The following is an 18,722-nucleotide window of genomic DNA, read 5'->3' on the forward strand; positions in this document are numbered from 1 at the left end:
TATTTTTCATAAGCTGTATATAAAATAGCCCTTGGAATAACTGCTGACACATCCTTATAGCATCTTTTAAAGTAAGCAGATGCCGTTTTGACAGCATTAATGCTTAGTTCATTAAGCCTAATGATAGAGAAAAGCAATCGATATTTAACACTGGTTAATTTTCATTTGAAATTACACAAAAAGTCAAGGATCTACAGCTGTAATTACTCCACAGGAAAACTGAAAAGATCTATGTCATTTTCTTGACTTTATTTAAAAAGACCTTTATTGAAAGAGCTACTAAAAGGAAGGTAATAGCATTTTACACTCCTTTATCCTGTACCCAAGGGATAACTTTTCCTGTTCACCAGTAATTCTGATAATGTTAACAAGCCCTGTGGAAGACTATCATATAACTTGCTGTTCTGTTACAACAATAACCTTCAGCCACTTTTGGAAATGTGCTGTGGGTTGACAAGTATTCAATCATAATGTGTTAACAGAATGAAAAAAAAATATATATATACACTTGCTATCCTAATTAAATATAGCTGGGGACTGTGCTACGTGCTGGCTTCATGTGGCACTATCTCAGCTATCAAAATATCCGAGGTATTAATGCACTCCAGGGGCAGGGAGGCAACTCCCAGTGAACTCATTGAAATGAGGACTCAGGCGTTTCCATTCCCTCTGCAACTTGTGTGTTTTAATCAAGTTAATGCAACAACTCCTTAAGATCAATCCAGACAGCACAGGAGGTTACTCAGCCCTGTGCCTTCCCCAGCACCTCTGTCCAGGGCACCTTTCAGAGCTCATCTGAGAGCATGGTGCCTCTCTAATTCCTGTCCCAACACAGAGTCCACTCTTCTGACCAGCATGCTGAGCCTAAGGAAAAATTTTTGATATCTTTAAATGCTATGTAAAGGATTGCAAATAATAAAGGTGGTTTTAAACACTTTTAATTATTAAATAATAAATTTTAAGAGAATGAACACATGTTAAAAAATAAAGGTATCACATTTTTGAATGAGAATTTAGATGATCATTTCATGTTGAGAGTCATTTACCTGACAATATAAATAAGGCCTGAAGAGTATACTTGGCAAAGGTGAGATGGCTCAAGTGTGCAAAATTAAGTGTTCATAATACGTGTATTAGAGAGGAAAATAAGATTTCTAAAGTAAACTTGGCCAAATGAATTCTGGAGAAGTGTGAAAATTATTTTCTGGGTTAGATGTGAATTGCATCGAATAATGGATTTATTACATAAAAAATTGCATCGAATTTAATTTTGCCTTTTGGCAGTGAGCCAGTAATTAGCATCAAGAAATGCTGCTCTTGGTAGATTATTTGAATTATTGGAAGGGCCAGAGGAAACATGGCTCAGAAGAGGACACACCAAAGCATTCCAACAGGAAATGAACCATTCCCATTATGTTGCTATTGGCTGATAAAGGTCCACCACAGCGATGAAAATACCTTTAGGAAATGGTTTATGCATTAAAGCACCTTCGTGCTGTGGGAAGAGGAGGGAACTTTTCCCCTTCAACTGCCAACTAAATGCCTTTAAATCACTTCACTCCTACCTTCTTCTCTGTTGTCCTAAGCCTGCTGCTGTGTACCTGGAAACCCCTGTGGGAAGTGACTGCAGGTGATTTCAGCAGAGCTCACCTTTTGGGACACCCAAAAATCAGAGTGAGATCATTGGTCACTAAAGACACACAGCGATCTTTACAGGGACTCTCTGGGTGGTAAAACAGGAGTGAAAAAATCCCTTTTTAAATTTTTTTGTTTTAATTATTTTTATGGTTAAATGGTTCCAGTGTATAAAAATCATGCATTGGAATGAAGAGAGCAGCTGAAGTTTGTGTAAACCTGGAAAACTGATGACAGAAAAAGACTTTCCCTTCTCTCCAGAGCAATTCATGACCTGCTCTCACACCTATCCATGATAAATGTGTACACTCCTAGAAGAGCTGAATTGCTCAAAGCCACAATTAGCTTTTTGTGCAGTTCTCACAGTAGAAGCCAGGATGATCATCACCTCATTTCCCCCAAACAAAATGAAAAACTGAATTAAAAAATCAGCCCTCACACGCTGTCTGCAGTTAAAAACCTGGTTGATGTGGCAGTAACTTGTATTTCCTACATTGATTATATCCACACATTAAAGCCATGTTTCAAATGGTTATTCACTGTATTCTGCTTTTCTACTAATGCCTGATCATCATAGTGGAAAATGCATGACCTACAAGGCAGCAGGTCGGTGGGGAATGAAGAAGGGCTTAATTACTTCCCCCACTTAACATCACACTACCAATTAGAAGCAGCTTCTGTGAAAGCCTAAAGCCCAAAGGGCAGAAAGGGAAGAAGTTCCTCAGGAGGATTTGAGTTTGCCATGGGAGAAATATAGGAGGAAAGCCTGCTGATAGTGAGGTGAGTGCTAAACTGTGTGGCTGTCGGAGAATAACTTTGTTAAATTAGGATGGGGGTGTTTAAAATGTCTGGTATTAAGAAGTTGTTAAGAGGTAGCAATTCCTTGATGATTTATAGTGTTTCTAGGGAAGTGACTTCCAATGTATTTTCTGGTGCTGTCTCAGTGATTTCAAGGTCTGAGAGGTGTTTTTTGCCATTATAGCTACAGTTTATTATTTACCTGTTCTTTATTTGTTTTAAAGTTTCAAATATCTTAAAGCCCCCTGAGCATTAAAGCAAGAGGTGTGTTTAATGTGATTGTTCAGTTGGCAACTGTATCAAATTTAGTTTTGTCTTCCCAAATTCACATGGAAATCTGAGGTGCTATACTCGATAAGAAATGGCTATTAATAAACATTAGCTAGTTTGATGATTATGAATAGTGTCACCAAGCAATTAAAATTTAATTGAGCATTAAATAAAGTCCATTTACTGTAAAGTATTGCCGTTTGAGTTTGAAAAACAACCTTAACAACAATTTTTTTCACAAAGCATTAATTGGCTTGTAGTTTCTGGTTTAAAAACAAAGGAAGGTATTTTCCTTGGAAGCTCAGGGAGAGTATTGAAAGAAAGATGAGGTTAGTTTAGGCACTTTGGGACCCATTTTCTGTTCTCCACTGTAGATTTAGTTTTAAGCTTTTCCCCCGTTTTGCACACCTCAGGATGAGGAGTGGAAATGAAGCTGGCAGGCCTCAGCATTGCAGTTCAAACCTTACACGCTTCACTCCTTGTTTCAGCTGTCCTCAAAAAATAACGGGTCCTCAAATTTTTCATAGACATTCTCTAAGACACAAACTTGGCTTCTGAATTGTGAAGTGGGAGCACATGGGGGTGGGCTGGTACAAAGTGCACGACCATAGCAAAAATAAACATTCCCCTCTGGTGTTTGTTGTGATGATGCCTTAGGATTTGAGCTTTTCTATTTTTCATGTATTTGTAATCCTGCAGTTCTTTAGGGAATAACTCTAAACCCCACACACAGTGTGAGCTCCTGCTTCCCTGTTTTGGTCAGACACAACAATTCCTCTCCAGGCCTGGCAATAAAGGACACCTCACTGCCTCAGGCCCCAGAAATGGAAACAAAAGTGAATTGTGGGGGGAGCTAACTTGTGGTAAATTACTTCATTACCTGAAGCTGTAATTAGAAAATTAACCTCCAATATGCAAATGGACCAAACTTATAAAAATATGAAAACCTGTGACCTGTGGTCCGTTTTTGGTGTAGCCCCTGGGGATCTTCCTCTGCCCCAAAAGTACCTGAAGGCCCTTTAATAAATGTAACTGCTTTTATTCCCTTAATTCTGTCTGGCCTCTGTGTTTAGGTAGCCCCAAAAGTCATCAGTGGGAGCACCTCATTGGCTTCACCTGCACAAAGCAGAGAAGCAATGAGCTGCACCCTGGTGCCACTGTGACCTCTCCTGTCTCCATCTTCCACCTCTATAAAACTCCCAGGGCTGATGCACTTGTCTGGGGAGATATTTGGCACATACACAGTGAAGGTGGACAGGCCCTTTCACTCTGAAAACTTGAGGGGTTTAAATAAAACCTCTAAGGTAAACATAAACCTGAAATCTCTGCTATTTAGGATATCTGCCAGCTGGCTTTCAAGGAGCATTTCTTTTGTAAAGCATCTCTTGGAATATGCAATAGGATTGGCTTCCTAGGAAGCAACTAACTGGTCTTTTCTCCTTGACTATCCTGTTTCAAATACATTCCCTTCCTGCACAATAAATGCTTACTGAGTTGACTAGTAGGGTAGCAAAACTTAAATTGTCATAATATTGATTAAACCATCCTCATTTTCTCCACTGTTGGAGGAAATAGCATACTCTTACTGCTACTGACTTTGTTCTGTGTGCAGATAAACTCCAAAGCAAGGTTTGGATTGCACATTAATTGACTTTTCTCTTGTAATAGATGTTATGGCATCTATACAGAGCTTTACACACAGCAGTCCCTTCCTGTAGCATATTTCAGAGGGGAGACTGCTGGGCTCTTGCAGACATGTATTGACTGCATTGGGCATCACAATCAGTAAATTCTTGTTTTCCTTCTTGAAGGAACACAATAATGCATTCTGGCACAATCCCCCCAGTTACTCTTTTTAGATATAATATGTGAATATTTCAAATTTTCCCTTGAAACTTGTATTAGTTCTGCTCTGTAGTTGAAAGACCTTAAGTAAATTGGATGCATTGCCCTGATTGCAGCAATATTCTTATCTAGTGATGCTGGGTGGAGCATCTTGCACCAGTATGGGCTGTTTGAGATATTGGAGGGGATTTCTGTGCAGCTGCCAAGCCATTCTGTTCACTTTTTAATTACTTTTCTGAGCAGAAATTACATATCTTTTCCTTTTTCCCAGAGTATGTTTAATATTTGTTTTATGATAGCTGAATAAACTGGGTATTCTCTCTGCTTCTAAAGGTTATTAACATTGTTTGAGATGTATTACTATCCTAATTGCATTCATTCATCTCTTCAATATTTATTTTTCTGAAACTCATTGGAGTGAAGGTCCCCATTCCATCGAGTCAGGTGTCCTTATTTTTACTGAGAGCACTTTGCAGACCAGGGCAGAGTCCTCAGGGTCAGGGATTGATCAAGCACTGAGGTTGCCAAAGCCCCAAGAAATGTGCAACTGGTGCAAAGGAGGGTGAGAAAGGAGGATGTGGCTTTGATGGGACCTTGAGGAGCACCTGGGCAGACCCTTTTTTTAAAATGAGCTCCCAAAGAAAGATTTGCAAATTAAAGCAAGCAACCAAGAAATAACAGCTTTCCTTTTGAAGCATGAACTGGCAAAAATAGTTTTTAGAAGACAATAGGCAGGACAAAAACCTCTGTGGGTATTTTATTTTTCTCTTTTTTTGTTCTCAGTTAGCCAGATACTACAAATATAGTTGTTCATAAGTTTTAGAAATCAACAGATTGTGGTATTTTCAGCTTTCATCTTTAAAGTTCATTTGTCAATAAATGTAACCTTGAGCTGCTTTGTACTGTCCATTCTCTCAGCTGACTCCCAAAAGAGGTAACTCATGGTACCACTGATTTCTTAGGAAACTGAGCTCCAGGTACAGATAATGGTGGTTGTGGTGTTTTCCCAAGGACAGCTGGGATTTCATCTCAGTTGTGGAACTGTCAAATTTCTATTCTGTTCTTCTGTCCTGGTGGTTTTTTCGTACATAGAATTTAAAACTATTTTTAACCAATATTATCAGTTTGAAAAATTCCATGAAAATTAATTGAAGATTTTTGAAGACAATTTAAATTAATGTCAGCTTAATACAACAAGCTTCATTTTGCATGGCTTTTTCGGAATAGCATGAGGAATGGCTGGGGTGTTTCTGGGCTTTTTAGCAACACAAAGATAAGCTTTTGATTAGTTATCAGTCACATTTGACTAATCAGGTCTGAGGAATGAGAAAGGACATGGGAGTGGTGAGAGACTTCTCTGAGTTGATAATCTGTTGGTTGGTAGTTGGTAATGGTTGGTAATCTGTTGTTCAAAAATAAATACATTTTTAAATATTCACAATTGCACTTGATACTGTTTTTTTTTTTGTTTCCCTGTGAAGCCCAGCCTTAAATCATCTATCCAAGCTTATGATAAAAGAAATAATGCTCAGAATGAATGATTGCTTTGGGTAGTGGATTCCAAATTTTTTAAATGAACTGTATGTTGTAACGACTTTCATATAATGTATTTATAGAAAATTAATCAAGTTTATGTCCCCTGTCAGTACTCAGCCATAATAAATGACAGGCTCTCGTGGTGCCAGACCATCCAAGAAATTATTTGCTATAGGCTTTGTCAGAAATCTGCTGACATTCAGTGAGTTCTTGACTATGGCTCAGATATGAAATTCCAGTTTTGTGTCATATATGCATGAGTTCTTCTTTCAGGCTGTTTTGGCTTTCTGCAGCTGTTAAAAGGTCAGAGGTAATCAGATAAGCCAGTAGGATGCTATCTGTCATTATAATTGACTTGAGCCATCATACAGAGGAAATCATGCTGAATAACAATACTGACATTTAAAGTGATGGTGTAGTGGTTGTATTATTACAAATGTAGCCCATGTTTAGTTACAGCAGATCCTCAAATTTCTTCTGTGCAGAATCAAGTGCTGGAAGGTATTAAATTTTTATGTCTGCTTATCTGAGAAGCATCTCAGCTCTCCAGAAATTATGTTCCCAGAATGATGTGATTTGGTTAATTCAGTTTTGAGAAGTTGCCGTGCACAATTTATTTTATTTTCAGATGCATAATGGAAATATTAGTAAAATGTAACTTTTGCAGCTGGCATTTTGAATGTTTCTGCCAGTGAAAAATATTAATAAAGCAGTCAAAACTTGTTTTCCACAACACCGCTGAATGTTTGTCATATGTCTAATTGAGTTAACTCCAGGTATTCATATCTCCTGCTCTCTGGTGAGCACTTTTAGAATTTATGAAGTAAATATTCAGGGTTCTTGATAGTGATTCTGTATTTTCTACTCCAGAGCAAACTGTGTACAAAATGTCATGTGTACTTCTATTTTAGCTGCAGAGACACTATCTATTATTATTATTTAATATTGTTATGTAAATTTTAATGCAGAGAAGTACAGCTGAAAAGTATTTGCAAGAACCACTTGAGGAAAATCACTGAATTTCCTTTTAATGTTCAGGTTTCTCTGTATATTTTATACGACTGAGCACTGTTGATGAAAGGATCAGAGTCCATCCCCTTGCCACTGCCCTTGTCAATTTAATGTGAACACAGCTCTATATGAAAAGAGCTTGGAGCAGTGAAATGTTTAAGATCCAAACCATCGGATATATGAGGATGTCACTGAGTATCGTGATGGAGAAATCTTTTTCTTATTTCCATACAAAAATGTTGATTTGTCTGTGACTGTAACGACAGACACATGTCCTTGCAGAATGTACCAGCTTTTGTGACTTATTCTTTGTGAGTAAATTGAATATTGGATTTTCATGGTTTGCTATGGCAATCAATTCTTAAATCTGAATTATATGCAGGACATGGAAGCAATTTTGGGATGTTGGGCACAGCCTTCTACTGCTCACACTTTTAAGTGCTGCTCACTCATAAAATGTCAAATCATAACATTTATTTTAAAAAATCTTCAATTTTTGTTCTATAAAGATGATTTTATACAAACGTTTCACAAAGCTGCTGAGTTCTCCCATGAAACATGAACCTAAGCTGAAACAAATTAAATATTTTAATAATAATTTCTAATTATTGCCACCAAGAGTGAAAACATATGGTATTTAAAGAGTGATTAAGGTAGCTTGTCTGAAAATCTAACCCAAGGGTTTGGGGTGGGTTTGGAACAGTGACGCAAATTTCAGTATTGCAAATTATCCACATTAAAGGATGTGCTTGATGGGCTGTGGTGCATGAGAACAGGGGTCTAGTAAAGCTTAAATAAGGAGCTGCTCATTTTCGGCAGGAAGTGGCTTTCCAGTTGTACTAATTTATCATTCAAACTTCCCTGCATTGTTAGGAAGGTGTATTGACATGTTCTGCATAACTTTTTGATTTTATTAATACATTCTACTGCACAAACTTCATCAGTGGGTGACTGGCATTTTTTGACCTTAGCCTTTATCTTCTCCCTAGCAGCTCTGTGAGCTTTTCCTGGAAGGGTATCCATATTGGAAGAAATCATAAATTTCAGTGTGACACACTAAAAAGACGGTCCTTAAAATTTAGGTTTTTCAGTGACAAGTCACATCACATTTTGATTTATGCAAGGCCTGTACCTTCTTCTTTCAAATTGGAAAAGGCTCCTCTGTGTGAGTTAAATACCTCACTAATTGATCCCTAGGTAAAATAGACTTTAGCTGACAGCATTTAGCTGCTGCTGTCAGAGCAGCTCTCAGCTGTGTGGTTTTTCACTCTGTTCTGTGCAAACAAAAATGATCTGGGCTCGATGTGTGTGAATAGTGATTCTGGATGGCCCTTCTTTATCATGGAACCATTGAGGCTGGAAAAGAGCTCCAAGATCATTGAATCCAACCTTTGACCAAACCTCCCCAGATCATTTCTTGAGAGTTGAGGACAAAATGTGAGATTCTAACAATCAGACCCAGGGCTAAACTAATTCCAGTTTTTTTCTTGAACATCTTTTTTCATCTGGGAAAGATTAATGTGAAGACTTGTAAGGAACTTTGTAGCTCTGACCAGACTTCACTCGAGCAACTGCTCTGCCACACTCCCCCTTGAGCATCTGCTCTCTGGTTCTGGGCAGGTTAATTCCAAGTCCGTGGAAATAACAGGTTTCCTTCCAAGGTTCATTTGGGGAGCCACTGATGGCAAAAGGTTTGACTGAGTGAAGAATCAGTTTGGAAGTGTTAATTAGCATGAATTGGAGACATATGGATCAAAACATCAAATGATCTATGATGTGTATATATCATATGTTACCTGATGTGTCTGTCTATGATGTGTATATATAATCTGACTGTAATTTGACACTGAAAATATTTAAGGGCCACAGACCATGGACTGATTGAAAAGTGGTGTAACACTCAGTGATACATGGGTTAGTAATACTCTGTCTTTGCAGAAAACAGCGTAAAAATAATAAGGCAGTTTTTTAAATGGTTGAAAAGCAGACTTTGAGGCACACTTTTCTAAACAGTTCTATTTGAAAGTGCCATCAGTAAAGCTGAAACCTCAGCGATCTGAGGTCATCCCACTGGCCCGGCATCTGTTCTGGCATACGGCAGCAGCTCTGAGTGTCATGCAGGACACTTTGGATGTGAAGTCAAGAGACTTGTTACAAATAAATCAGCATTGTTCCTGCTCTGCCTGTCTGGGGAGGAAGATAGGAGCTGCTGCTTCAGTCCTGTTTGCCTGGGTCAGCTGAAGCTGTGCTGTAACGTGGCAATACCAACACTGCAGGCTGCTGATTAGGCTGAGCTTGGACACTGATGCACTTCTTTGCCACTACTGAACACAATAGTTGATAAGAGCTTTCTTTTATTATTCTGTTGGGAGGTTTTTTTAAGTTATTTTTGTGCTCTTTTCCCTCTAAATATTAGCCCTGAAAACAGCTGATAAATTAAATGGCCTACCAGTTGGTGAATCAACATGTTGATAGGCAGCAAGAGCCAGAAACAATCTGTGTGAGACATACCAATAAAATATGCTGATCAATTCATCATGAATATTCAACCAGAGACATAACAACAGAAATTCATGAAGACAAATATGTGCTGTGCTTTGTAGCGTCATTTTTCCATCTGGAAAACCCAGCTACCGCTAGATATACTAAAAATAAAAACCTGCATCCCAAACTCCTCACAACTCAATAGTTAAAACACTGGGGTTTGTATTTCTGTTACCTTCTAATGGAGAAGGAGTTGAGGTTGGGAGAGGTAGCAGAAGTGTGATGAATGGAAGGGGCAGAGAGGAAGTGCAGCTTTGAGAGTGCAGAATTTTCCCTCAAAAATGGAGAAAGCTGCCCAAGTTGGACCAGACATGAAGCAGTAACAGAGCAAGAGGGAGCTGTGTGGGTTTGGCCAGGGAGCAGATATGATCCCCTTGTGCACAGACACTGAAATGCCTCAGTCATCCTCATCAATAGGTATTTAAAGTCTAGCAGACCTCAGTATGAGACCTCCCTGGCTTTTTTTAAAGTTAAATATATTTTATAGGAGAATGGGGAAGATTATATGAGTATTGAGCTTTGAAGTTCCTAATCTATAATTACATTGCTGCCCTATAGTACCTGGTAATTTAATTTGTGAACTCTGTGTCATTGACTCCATTTGCTCTCCTGTCCCATTCCTTCCCAAGGAACTCAAGGGCACAGTGATTGTCTGAAGCCTTTTCAGGAGGATAAAGCCAAAGGCTGAGGAATCTGAGCTCTGGGGGGCTGTTTAGGGTAGCTGATGGTTTCTTGAATCATCCCTTAGAACTGGTAAATTAATTTAATACATAGGTTGGAGAAGTCAGAATAAAAAAAAAGGCTGCTGCTTGAACCTCCATTTAAATATTCTTTGTCAATAAAGACTTCAAAATATCAACAGATACGGACTGTGAATAGCAGTTATCACTGTAGTAAAGGAACTGATTTTTGATAAGGAAGCAGTGTTGAACTCTGTAGAATACATCAAACTCACTTCAGAATCTAATAAATATTATCTAAATATCTTAAAAATCAAGCATGGCATTTGCTGCCCTGGTGATCCATGTTTTCTGGCATTTGTATCAGGAACCACTATTAAGTTGTGACTTCATTTAATGTTCCGAGTGGAATTTTAGGTTAGAAGCAAATCGAAACCAATGTCTACTTCCAGATTTCATTATATTGAAATAATGAGGTTTTGACCTTAAGTGAAAGAAATGTCATGGGATCAGCTGACTGCAATGTGATTTACTTCCCCCCCCGGCCCCTTGTCATGGATTACAGAGAATTCCCAAAAATTCATCATAGATCCAACATATAATAACAAAGGTAGTTCTCCTTAATTATTTTCTGACGGGTAATTGTTAAATTTACCTCTTGAGGTGGTAGTTCTTTGAAAAATGAAGTTTTCAGCCATCCCTTTTGGCCTGTAGGAGTTTGCATAAAGCTGTACCCCGCAGAGTCACTGGTGGTGCTGTCCAGAGGGGCAGCTGTCCCTCCCTGAGGCTGCTCTGGGGTGGTGGCTCAGCCCTCGGGTCGCTCCAGCCTCCCCAGGGAACATGAGCGGGCTGCTCTACACCAGCACCAGCCGTGCTCTTTGCTCTGCTACCTTCCACTTATTTACTGCTAACAGGACACCTCTGAGAGCTCTGCTTGGAGCCTGCTCTGAATTTCTGCAGCTTCCTAAGCCCAAGTATCAGAGATAACACTCAAAGTTGTCAGGTGCATTCTCACGCTCTCCTTTGGCCTCCCGAGGCACAGGTCAGGAGTGTGCAATAATGGGGCTGCTGGTGTAGTTCTGCAGCACTGTCTTGATGGATATCCCAGCCAGAATGCCCATCCACCATTTCTGTTTGATGTGGGAATGTTTGATATGCAGAAAGCATTTCCAGTATTCACTAAAAGCACTTGTAAGGGTAAAGATGATCTTAAACCACTGTAATAAATCGTGTGTGGAAGTTTGGTGTAAAAGGCTCTAAAGTGCTTAAAACCCAAATCATTTTTTCACTTATTACTTCACCCTGCAAGTTTATACACAATTTGCATCAGAGATTTTGCAAACCCTCCTTATTAGTGATTTGCATACTAAATATGGGTTTAAATGAGGATGCATTTGTCCCTTTTGTTATTCTATTACCAATTTAATAAGCAAGGGAGGAGTTCAATAGTGTCCTGCATCTTGCAGTTCAAAAATACTGTGGTATACATCTTCTCTAATTTAAATTTTATTCAAATAGAATACTAAAAATGATCCATTAAGTTTACTCCTTAACCTCACCTTCTTCTAACCTTTCTGAAAGAGCAAAACATACCTTTAGCCTTTGAATTCATGAGCTTTTCCTTTCTCTTCTTTCTCCCTCCCATAAGAAAATAGGAAGTAGTGAGGAAAAAAATAAGGTGTTAGAATGAAATAACCCTCTATGTCTGAAGCTGATGTGATGATGCCTTAGAACCCTGAACTGTAACACAGGCATTGAACTATTTCTTGAATAGAACAACTATTTGCTATCCCTTTTTTTTCTGGTGCTTGTCACAAAGGCACAAACCCGAAGTGAATAATATGCCAAGGTCACTGTGGCAAACAAGTAGTTCCTAAAATCTTTATTTCTACGTTTTTTCTACAGCACATTATGGGGATATGAAGCCATATTATTTGAATTATTCCTTCCAAGAATTTATTTCATTGCACAGTAAGTGCAGAGAGACCCCTGAACACAGTTTATAACCGGTGTCCCATGCTCAATACAGATGGATGCAAACTGGAACATCCATAAAATGGAATGGAGCAATTTTATGTAAACAGCCTAAGAATTTCTTTAGCCATGTAAGATATGACTGTTTGTCCTGAGTACTGCAGAAGCTCAGAATAAAAGTTACTGATGAAATGAGAAAAATAAGTGGATTGTCCATGTATGAAATCTCACTAGAAGCCAAAAGATGTTTCTAATTGATTAGTAGTAAGGTTCTACAGCTTTCCACTGGAATTAGTGAGAGCCAAAATCCAATTACCTTTGTGCTAGTCTGTGGCCAAATGGATGATGTTATTGCATGAGGCAATAACAGTAAGAAACTAGATTAGGTATATTCTGTTTTCATGAATTTTCACTGCATCACTTTCCAGGGAAAGGTATTTTGCTGATATAAAGAGTCCTGTGTAGGACAAGGTTTGTAAGCAGAGCTAATGTCTTTGATTACACTTGATGTAACAGGGATAGAGGGGGAAAGAAATGCTGAAACCAAATGCAGACATAAATTCAAAAGGGAAAAAAAGTTTTGGCTTGTAAAACACAATTTTAAAATTAATTATACTGAATATCTTGAAAGCAACAGCCATCTAAGTAAAGACTTAAATAGTAGGAAAGGTCAATAAAAGATCTGAAATGGATTCCGTTGTATGGTTGCCTGTTATATCAACAGAATGTTTTCAGTGATGTGTATCTAGAATGAGCCACTTAGAGATCCACATCTGAAATTTCCATTTCTTTTAGATGTTATAATGATCTCTGAATTGAGTCAGGAAACGAATATCTCATAATAAGCTCTGACATAGGGTTTATTGCCTTGCTTTACAGCTGTTACACATGTAGTCATTAGTAAGTCAGGGCTGGACTGAAAATTCTCAGATGTCTCCTGGAATTCTTTGTCTGGAATTCTGTTCAGGGTGCCCAAAGGAGATGTGTCTGGTGGTGCTTTTCTCAAGTGCTCCCCTTCTTGTCTAGAACTGGGTCCCTTACTGCAGTAAATGCTGCAGCTGCAGTACCAGAGTCAAACCTGTCCTGATCACACCAGATGAATTTTTCAAAGTCAAAGAGAGTTTTCAGGCCCTTTTGATAGTAAGTGGACCAGGAGGCAGGGAACTGTTTCTCAGACTGCTTTGATTTGCCACCATATAAAAGTTTACTAGGGGAAAAGAGTAGCTTTGTGGAAGAAAAATGAGGCTGCTGCCATCAGGACTGGTTCCTAATCACCTTTCATCATTAAAACAATTTCTCCAGACTCTGCAGGGTGTGTGCACTAGCACTAGTTCTTGCCAGCTCTCAAAAGCTGAATCTTAAATACCTTATTTCCTACCAACCAGAAACATGCCTGAAGCAAATGGGTGTTCAGTCACCTGAAATCAAACTCTCTCAATCATTCCTGTCAAGGTTACACAGCTAGTGAATCTGAAAAAAAACTACAAATAAATCTTTTGCTTAATGACCTGAGCATGCAGGCTTGACTGAGGTTCTGTTTCCTGGTCCAATTAATGTTTAGAACACACCTCAGATGCAGGTTCTGTCACTGCAACTTTCTCCTTCTTCTTCTGTAATACATTTTCCTTCCCTTTAACCAATAAATCAGTCTTCTGCTTCATCTAATGTTTCCTGCTTCACTTGGCTCCTGCTGTAAAGGTACAGGAAAAGAGTGGGAACAAAACACATCTTTACTCTGAAACTCAAGACAATTAATTCTATGTGACTTCTTGTTGAGGTAAAGAAAAATTCAGTGAGCTATGAGGACTAGAAAGGTCACATAGTAAGGATCCCAAACAATGCTACCACATATATACAGGAGTAATGAAGAAACTCTACTAATGACTTTGAGTAATAAGATTAGGTGTGTTTGCACTTAGCCTTTGGTTTCCCTCTAGTTATGGTGTGCAAAGAAACAGGGATTTGCAATGGCTCTCAATGGGAGCTGCAGGGGGAGGGTTGATATCATTTGGGGGGAAAAGTGCTGAATCTCACTATACCACCAAAGAAGTGGCACGTGGTTTATCAAAGACAAAACCTAAGTGAAGCTCTTACTGAGAGAGGTTGTGGAAATACAAGCTATTGAAGTAAATTTTTTATTTAATTATCCCTTAATTTCTTTAATGCACTGATATGGTTTACTTGGCTATCTTTGTGCCTTGTTTATTTAAACATTGCTTATATACTGGAATATAATGCAATATTGCCACCTAGTGAAAGGAGAAAAAATATCCAGCCAAAATGATCTTTTGATGCATAAAAATGTTGATATGGTACTTAGAAATTAACACCTCAGAACACTGGGGTTGTTCAGCTTTGACAAACCCATGCTGATAATTGTAGTTTGATTTTTTTGTTTGTTTGGGGTTTTATATTTTCACATTCAGTGGGATTCTTTGCTGCTTTTCTCCACAATTTTTCACCCTTCTGTACTTCCACATAAGTGTTTGTGCTGGGTTACCTGCTAAATTTCCCACATATTTTCACTGTAATTCCTTGAAAACACATTAATATCCACACTCACTTTCGAGTAGCTCCAAATCACAAGAAAACAAAAATGTCTTGCAGCAATTTACCAGGCTTTCTTTGGTTCACAGGGAATTTTCCTGTTTCACAAAACTATGGATCTGCCCACAATAACCGTGAACACCTGAGCCACACAAAGTTTGCCTGCCAGAGCAGATCCAGGTTTGGGATTCCTCATGAGTTCCTCTTGGATTCTTCTGTCATGGAAAGTTGCTCAGTCTTTGTGTGTTACCCAAAGCCTTCAGCGATAATCACAATTTTTGTTTCCACATTCAGGAAGAGCCTGCAAATGTCAGAAGATGTTTATACCACACTTATTAAAATCTAAAGACCATTTCATTGAGGGCAGAGACACTTTGTGCAAGGGAATTACCAAGTCACAAGGCTGAGCCTTGCAGTGTCACCCTGACTTTGTGTTCATGTCTGGCACCCAGCCACACTGGGAGGTCACCTTTTCTAACTGTTTGGGGGAACAACCATGACCTTGCATGATTTTTTTTTTTAAGTCTAGTAAGAAAATATTTAAAGGCAATATATACATCTCCCAGTTACCCCAGTAATTTACTATAAAAAGGAAAAGAGTGGAAACAAACACATCTTTAACCTGAGGCTTATTTCCCAAACAAAAAGTCTGCATTGTATGATCCATCTTCTGAAACATTCTTTCCTTCTTCAGACAATTTTCTTTCTTTTTGCCAGAGGTATTCATATTTTGAGTCTAGATTTTATAAAAGTTTTCCAAAAAATCTATAATAAAGATGATAAATCGCACATATCTTTCATGCAATAACCATCTCTTTTCCAAAGCACCGATTTTTTTTCTGAAATTATGGCTTTGCATTAAGAAGTGAAGATGTCATTTCTTGAATTTCACTGCATATGTTGGCAATGCTTTTAATATGAATTTAAAAATACAACAATTTGTTTAGAGAAAATGTTTTTTGAAAAAGCTCAAACAATTTTTGTCAGATGCTGACCTCAATTGCAAAAGACATTTTCAATTAAGGAAAACGTTTATATAGTTAGCAAGCTGTCATTCAGTAAAACTCATTTTTTTAATTAAACAGATGGTGATAACAAAGAAATTAATGAACACATACTTGCTTGCATGCTATCCTAATTTGCATTTCTAAATTATTCAGGTTATGCAGCAATTAAGCTTAAATTGCTTTTAGACAAATGAATATCTCAGAATGAATGACAAATTATGACGAAATTGTCCAAGAAGCATGGCGTATTCTAACGCACAAGCTATTTTATTTTTGTGGCAACTTTAGAAGCCTGAATGTGGGCCTGGAATGTTGCAGTGCAGATTTCCTGGGCTGGCTCTTTGTTCTTTGGGCCCCTGGCCTGGGCAGGTAAGAGCAATGCAAGATGCAAAATTGCCACAACTTTGAAAGAGCAGTGGGATGGTTTGGGTGGGGGTTTAGGGTCTCCAGTGCTCTGCTCAGGTAGGGACGGATGAGGAAATGAGATCAAGTGATCATCACACCTCTTCCAGTTGGGTTTGATCTGCCTGGTTTATAAGTAATGCTTGAGAAAGAATGTCTAATTTACCCGGCTGGTTTAGAGGGGGAGCGCACTAAAACCTGGATTTAAGACAGAGAACTTGTACAGGGTGAAGGTTACTCTGGGCCCAGATAAATCATACAACATTACAATTCCCTGGTTTGCTTCTTTCTCTCATTTGTGACTTCCTCCTTCTCCTTGGAGCAGCTACATGAACCATAAACACAAATCTTGTGACACCATTGCAGGGCTTTCTTTGTTACATTTTTATTGATGAAACCAGCTGAACATCCAGCTCAGCCTCAGTGGGTATGAGCTCACTGCACAAGAGGGAAACAAAGGATTTTATGGCTTTTTTGTGCCCTAAATATAGCAGATAATGGCTTTGTGCATTAAGGTTTCAGGTTAGATATTGTAATTGGGGCTTGGAACTAGAGGGTGTTTAAGATCCTTTCCAACCCAAAGCATTCCATGGCTCTGTGGTAAGTGGCACAAGACAGATGTGGGAATGGATTTACATGCAAAAAATAAACTAAAAATGCTGTGATTGTTACATATCCTATTCCTTACTAAAAGGAGGGGACTTGACACCATTGGACACAATAAATGTTTCAATGACTTTATTTTCTATTTTAGCCACATTTTAAAACAGTCCATAGTCAAACCTTAAAGCCAAACTGGAGAAGTGTCTTGGTACAGACTGTAATCAGAATTTTACTTTACGTCATCTTCTTACCAACCTCTAAGCATTAAAATGGGGCAATTGTCTAGGAAAACTATTCACTCCATATTGTCATTGTATTTAGTGAAGAAAAACATGAGCTGAGCTAATCAATGCATTTTAAATAAAATGGAGACTACCTGATAGCTGCTTCCTGCTGATTACAGGACCATAAAGCTGAGTGAATCAACACTGGGTTTATTGTTAGAAGGAATAAATCTCATTTGAAATGACATCAACAGGACAGCTGCCTAAATATCTAGAAATAATCAAGTATTGGTTTAGGCCTATGAATCTGATGGAGAGTGATAGCTGCCAGAGGGGTAACAGCTTAGAAAATGTGATAACCTGAATAAATTGGGTGCTATCATCTGGACAGCAAAGCAGTGTAAAAGGACTTGCAGCTTGTCACTTAAAAAGAATGCATTGACACAGCAAATTATTAATTTATTCTCTGTACATCATTTTTAGAATAGGAATCGACCTCTTTAGTCAGGGCAGATAATGAAAAATAGAGGGAAAAAATTAAGTACTCAACATGACATGGAGGTGTCTTCCTGTTTAGTTTTGTGGTGTCTAAATCAAAAATTAGGCTTCTGTCATAACATGTATGTCAATAACATTGAGTGCAAATTCTTCTTGTTCAAATTAACAATATTAGATGTATCAGGAAAATTTAGGCTAAGATTGAGAGGATTCATGGTGACACTTTTTTGGCTAATTTCCATTCAGATCACAGAGAATTAAAGAAGAAAAAAGTATTTTAACTGTTTCCTTATCTTATTTATTTAAAAAGATTTATGAAACATGAAAAAACCTGACCTTGCTATCAATACCAATGAGTCATTTATTATAGCATGCCAATATAGCTGTGTTCACTGATTTTTCATTTTGAATATGAATTCTGAACTTTTTGGGGGAGATTTTATTGCAGGCATTTCTCCTCTGAGTAGACACTCCTTGCCTAACTTTGAATATCACATTATTCTTCTTTCCTTTAAGATCCTGAAGCAGAATACATGAACTAATTTCATTAAGGCAAAAATATCTAATGATTGATTTCAATTAGTGCACCACTACTATTTTTTTACCATCCTTTTTCAATTTATTTTATACATGCCCTATGCAGGGCATCCATCCATCCTGTAGATATCCGCATCCAAAATGATCTACAATATTATTACCTCATCAGAAAAGGAGAAAAAGGTCTTCTTGATAACCCCTCGTGTCGTTTAATGGCTTTACGTGACAGATGACAGGAGGTGTGCAGGGTTGGTGAATATACAAAGCGTTTGTCTTAAATTTATTTCTGTTGGCACAGTCCCCACGAGGCATTAGTGGCATTCATGTTTTAGGAGTTTGAAAATTTTGCAGGCATGTATTTATTTAGGAGCTGTCTAGAGAAACAGAAAATAGCCTTTTTATGTTATATTAGCACTGCTCTTTACCAGGACAAGCCTTAGGAATGTGGCTGTTCATTTCATGTGGCATGTGACATTTGTCCATGTGCCTTTTCATGACTGCAGCTCTAAGGCTCAGCAGCTCAAAACTATTTGGAAACATCAGTGATGTTACCTGAAAAAATCCTTCTCAGCATCTGGTCTAAGCCTCTGGAGATGCCCAAGTCTGATTCT

The sequence above is a fragment of the Anomalospiza imberbis genome, chromosome 14 (genome assembly GCF_031753505.1).
Source record: "Anomalospiza imberbis isolate Cuckoo-Finch-1a 21T00152 chromosome 14, ASM3175350v1, whole genome shotgun sequence".
In the NCBI taxonomy this organism is placed as follows: Eukaryota; Metazoa; Chordata; class Aves; order Passeriformes; family Viduidae; genus Anomalospiza; species Anomalospiza imberbis.